Source organism: Apis mellifera, linkage group LG10, assembly GCF_003254395.2.
Source record: "Apis mellifera strain DH4 linkage group LG10, Amel_HAv3.1, whole genome shotgun sequence".
In the NCBI taxonomy this organism is placed as follows: Eukaryota; Metazoa; Arthropoda; class Insecta; order Hymenoptera; family Apidae; genus Apis; species Apis mellifera.
Window position 1 is genome coordinate 5,205,780 of NC_037647.1, and position 6,184 is coordinate 5,211,963.

The window sequence follows — 6,184 nt, forward strand, 5'->3', positions numbered from 1 at the left end:
AGATGTCCGATAACGGCTCTGTTAAACTGCAAATTCGTGCATTTGCAAGATTAAACTCTCAGAGACAGAAGGCTATTTGGAACGGTTATTATCTCGACGTTTAAAGGTTAAGTGAAAATGGCGGAAGGGGGAGGTGAAAATGGAAGTTGTATGTGCGGTATTAATATTGTATGAGATTTGAGCGGCTTGGAATTAGGTTAGAAGATATCTCTATCGTTAATTTTTCTTCCTTTCTTTCCAGTTTTTGAATGAGTATAAAGTGAGATATTGGAAGAACGAAAGGAGAAGGAAATTTGTGAATGAATTGAAGAGGATAATTAGAGGAATGAGTGTAAAAAGAGAAGGATATTTATGTATTTTTTCTGAAGAGATACTCTTGTGAAAATTTAAATAATTTTAAATCCCTGATCTTTTTCGTTAAGGAGATGAAATAAAAGAGAAGATTCAAAATTTCTTTTGATTGATTCCAGTATTATTTTTATCGTGTGTTTTATCATGAACTTAAAAAGTGCGACACGTGCAACGACTCTAATTATTCAGGAATGAAAACTGTCCGCACACGAGCCGACTTATGACATTTGAAACAGCATAAAGAATTATAAGGGAGCAGTCTTATGTAAAATTCATCGATAGCGTTCGATGCGCTGAAAATATATTTTGAGCGTATTGATGTTTGAAGTATAAAAAAATGAATATAATTTTTTACTTTATAATTAAAACAAGGAGGAACTGAAATATTCTTTTACTTAACATCTGAAATTTACATTTATTTTTTTTTTTTTCAATTTTTCCTTCAAAGGTTTTAAATTCAATCACACTGTATTAATTATATTTGCTAATCGATTTACACTTCAAGTTTCGAATAGGATTATTAGAATTCAGGAAAATTACACTTAATTCAATCAGCCTTCACAAAAATTCAATTTAAAATGTCAAAAGCATACATCCAAGTCCATTTTTAATTTTTCTTCTGACTAATCATTATACAAGTGATGTTAAATCTGATTTCTATAGGGTGTTCAACATATCTACATATTTTAATAAGACATATGTTTGAAAAACACATTGAAATATTTATCAAATTACAAGCAATAATTATACCATTAAATAAAACGAGACAGAGAATAATAAATAACTTCAATCCTCGTCTCTAAAATATTAACATTAAATATTTCCAACAAATCATAATCAATTTTTTCTATATTTAAAAAAAAAGAATATTTTTCAATTCACTCGATCATTAAAATTCTTCAATAATTATATATCCAAATAATTTTTTCCTTCTGAAATATTAAATTCACCATCACACAACAACTATCACAACTATCGAGGAACGATGGTTTCTTCAACTTGGTTGAAAAAAAAAAGAAAAAGAACAAGAAGAGGAACAAGATGGAATCAGCGGTGCTCCAATTAATAGGCCGAGCGAGGAAAAATAGCGCCATTCTAGATCCATTCTTCAACGAGATCGATGGATCGATAGGCAGTAATCGGCGTGTGCCCATGAATTTCCTCTTCCTTCGCAGCTATTCTTTAAAATCTTGGTTAGCTTGGACACACCGGCGAAGCTCAACACACTTCTTGGGATCCGATATGATGAGAGCCGCCGTATAAGGGTTACAACCGGTGTTTAAAGTCACTAGCGGCGCGGCTTTCACCAATTTAAAGTCAGATTGCGACCCACCCGGCTTCTAATCGCCGCTCACTGTACCAACCAATGATCGTGTGCCCGGTAATCGATCCCTCGATTTCGCGTATATATATATATATATAGCAACGTCTTGCTACGAGAGAAGAACGAGTGGCTGTGATTCTGTTACTCTGTCATTATGTCGTTTTAATTAGGTCGGTTCTTTAATTGTACCAAGGATGAGTCAATTCATCCACTTTTGATTCCAATGATGAACAATGTTAAAAATTAATCCAAATAAGAGATTGTAATTGAAAGTTATACAAGATTATTTTGGGCAAAGTAAATAGACTTGTTGTTTTAAACTCTGCCTTAAACTTAAATTATATAATCTATTTTAAAAATCTATGCTTTTTAAAGATTTTGGAAAAAGTGCATGGTTTTAATCTTTTTATATGTTAAATCGATTCACTCTTGGTGATATATAATAGGATGATTGATAAAAAACTTCTTATATAATCTGTTGAGTATCGAAGATTGAAAGTGGAGGATATTCGAGAAAGGAATTTTAAATAGGAAAGTTGAGTCGTAAAAGAGGGATCTGTAATTGTCTAATAGGAAAACGATTTAACCAATTCATCGATCATTTTTTGAGAAATATATTAATAATACAGATCATGAATACTAGATAAAAATATGTTTCATCAGTTACCTTGATTCCTGTGATCTAAAGCCTCGAATTTTATTTCTATCGAATCCTGCATTGATGAAGTTTCCAGCATTGAAATTTTAAAAAATTAGAATAATCAGTCCAACATGTCATAATTAAAGAAAATAATTGAAAAATTTCAAATTCAATTATCACGAATTATAAGTAAGTCTGTCGATATTTAACAACGAAAGGGTTAATTCGTAAATCCAAACACCTTCCACGTACATATGTGCACATATATATACATATATACACACACACATACATACATACCTCCACGAGAAATCTTTGTACCCATCGAGAGAAAAAAAGAAAAAAAAGAAAAGAAAAAAATTCAGGAACGTCGTGAAATCTCGCAACGATTTATTCAACCGCACGGTTGGCCCAAGATTTTTCAACGACATTCGCATTGTGGTCGACTAATACCGCTACAGCGCGTTAACCTTCTGAAGGTAGGACGGAGGTGTGCCACACCCCCGTCTCTTTCGCCGTGAACCACGGGAGAGATACTAACAATGGCCTCTGTAGATGGGAGATTGGACGGAAAGGTGCAACGTTCACGTGCAAAGGTCGCCACGGTTGAATCGGGTAAACGAGGATAATGTCGTGGCCCCCCCGACTATCATAGGTGAATTTTATTGCCGCGAAAAAGAAGGCTTGCCGCATCCTAGACGCGTCTAAACGCGATATCCCCGTATCGTGAATTGTTGGCATGGAGGAAGGAAAGTCTTTCGTGCTATATATTCGAATATTACGAATTATTCGTAAAAAGAAATTGTGCAATTATGAGATTGTATTTTTTTTTTTTAGATGGCGTGGACCGTTTCGTACATTTTTGCTGGAAAAACTGAAATTTCGTTCGATAATTTATGCGCAAACACAAAACGTGTATTATTTGAGTTGCATGAATTTCTTTGTGGGGAGGTATGGTGTGTAATGGCAGTTGTAATAAGTTGTTTTGGAAATTTGGTAGTCATCTTTGTTGAAATTCCCTTCGAATGGTATTGTCAGGTGATAGATGATTATAACAGATTGGAGTAGGTTAATTTTTAAGTACTTAATTTTATTTTATATCATATATTTTAACGTAGTAGTTAATGGTATTAATAGCGTTTTAATAATCTGATAAATCTTGTAAATCTTTATCTGTCCTGTTGTAATCATCAAATAAATTGAACAATTCCAAATAGGGTAATTTGAAGCTATTGAATTTCCAACTTGTTTTGTTGTGAAAATTAAAAGCAATTCACATTATATGTCATGCTTCTTTGAGAAATGTGCAGCTATATAAAATAACGTTTTATCGTTACATCTTGAATACTATTTGCACTTAAAAGAAGCATAAATTTTCTTTCTTCGATTAATATTGACTATGGAAAAAAAAAAAAATCACAATTATCGTGCAATTAAGAATTTATCAATTATTTTATATCAACTTCAAAAAATTTATAAGAATTCCATTTCTAATAAACGATGAACAAAATCATTTGAAACGAAAATAGATATTTTCACGTATTATCTGTTCTCATTCAAATTATTATCAACTTAAGCAAAAATTTATGAAACAGTCCAGAAATACATACCATGAAACACACAAAGAAATGTGATCTTTGAAACGTGATATTTACACAAAAGTCGTGGTATGTATATTACATTAAACTCGCGTAGTAAAGTTTAATCGATGTAAATTAAGTCGAACACAATAATGGAACTTAACCAAGCGAAATTATGCATCGCTCGCACGCTAAATCTTAGCGCTGGTTGTCAGGTACGGAACGAATCATGGTGTCAAAGTTGTTCGCGTACAAGTTTTGCCCTCTCTCGTAACATTTCCGAACTACAAATGCAACCACAAATGGAAACGCATTAATTTCTACAAACGCGCAATCATTGAGAATCGTAATTATAAATATTATCATTTGTGCAAACAAAAAAAAAAATCTTCAAGTTCGTGAGAAAATGACATTCTAATTGTTCGAACTTAATAACGATGTATGATTATATTGCAAATGTATATGTAATAGAAAAAAGAAGAAAGAAATATTACTAATTGTTCCTTGAAGAAATTGAAAGAATCGAAGGATATTAACGAGTTGGATAAGCAATGGAGGCTCGAGCGAATTTCCTCTCGGCACAAAATCGATTCCCCGCCAACAACTGCGATTCATCAACGTTACGATCGTTACTAGTGATTCGCTTAATAGTAAGCATAATTATATCGTTACCGCGTGATTCAACGACGACAGACGTTTCAGAAAGCCGTCACGCCGATTTGTTTTCACGTTGAATAATACTCAAGGTACCGTTGTATTATAAAATGATCCCTTCCAATTTATGTTATACTGCGTTTTTAATTTAACATTTTTAAATTCCCTCCCTTTTGTTTATAGACATATACATATATTATAAATATATATATATATATATATTTTTTTTCTTCTTCTTCTTCTTCTTCTTCTTCTTCTTTTCACGCCCTATTTTCCTAGTTAATACAAAGCCTAGTTTTTTAAAAACAACGGAGAACGTCTATGTTGTTTTATTAAGATGGCGATCCCAATTTCAAGGTTACCATGGTAACAAAATATATCTGTTACGAGATATTTTCAACGAGATGATATATAAATAAATAATTAAATAATTAAACTAAAATAATACTCAAACAGGCCTGCACGTTGCCTGAATGAAAAAGGATGACAGGCCAAGCGCTTGCGCTTCATATCATAATTAAGAAAAATTGATAGATTCTTTTTTACATATATATAAATGAAGTTATTAAAGATTTAATAAAGAATCTCGACTATGTGTATATAGGAAACTGTACGTGTTGGCCTATCCAGTACAAAAAAAAATCGTTATAATATTATAGATCACAGATTATTGTGTTATGTGAATAATTACATTTTATGTTGTTAACGAAGTCGTAATATATACACATGTTTCTATATATATATATAGATATACAGATATATGTACGAATATATATACATATATATAATATGTATACGCATACATACATAGATATGTATGTAATTGCATATAATGTTAACACAGCTCTCTCTCTCTCTCTCTCTTTTCCTTCCTTTCTATTTCTTTTCTTCCTCTTTCTTCTATTTTATTCTTTTCTCATCCTCTGTTTCTTATCTTTCTACTTGTTTGCTCTCGCCATGCAGCTGGAGAAGACTACTTATAGAGGATCGTTTTTGTTTTGTACTTAAGCGTGCTCGTACGCACCCGAACTATGTTTTGTACCACGTGAAGAATGGCAATAAAGTAGTTGACCAATTCCTTTTTTTAACACCGTGTACAATTGTATTTTCCACCTTCGTATTTGTACATCATGTATCCTCCATAGATCACCATATATCTTCACATATTTTCTCTCCACTATATTAAAATGCATCGAATTTATTGATTAATTTTACTTTAATAAAATATATTTAAAGAATTAAGTTTAAATATTATTATTAATCTCATTTTAAAGATAAGTTGATCTTTTTAAAATAAAAAGATTTTATAATTAGCCAATTTAAACGTAAATATATATTTTTTTTAATAATTTCTTTAATAATTTTATTTTCTTTCTTTAATAGCAATAAGATGGCAGCAATGAAAATTTAGTATTCATTAAATAAAAATTTGTTTCTTTTTCTCAAATTTCAAAGATCCAAAACAAATTTAATCAATAGATAGGGTTATTTAAAAAAGAAACTAAAATGATTGTTAAGATAGTCTATAAAGTGGTCCATTTATTATAAGCAGGAAACTGGAATACTCGAAGATAGAGTAATTTCCAAAAAGTTGTCTCTTATATTAGGACGGTAATCTTAAAGTATCATACAAAG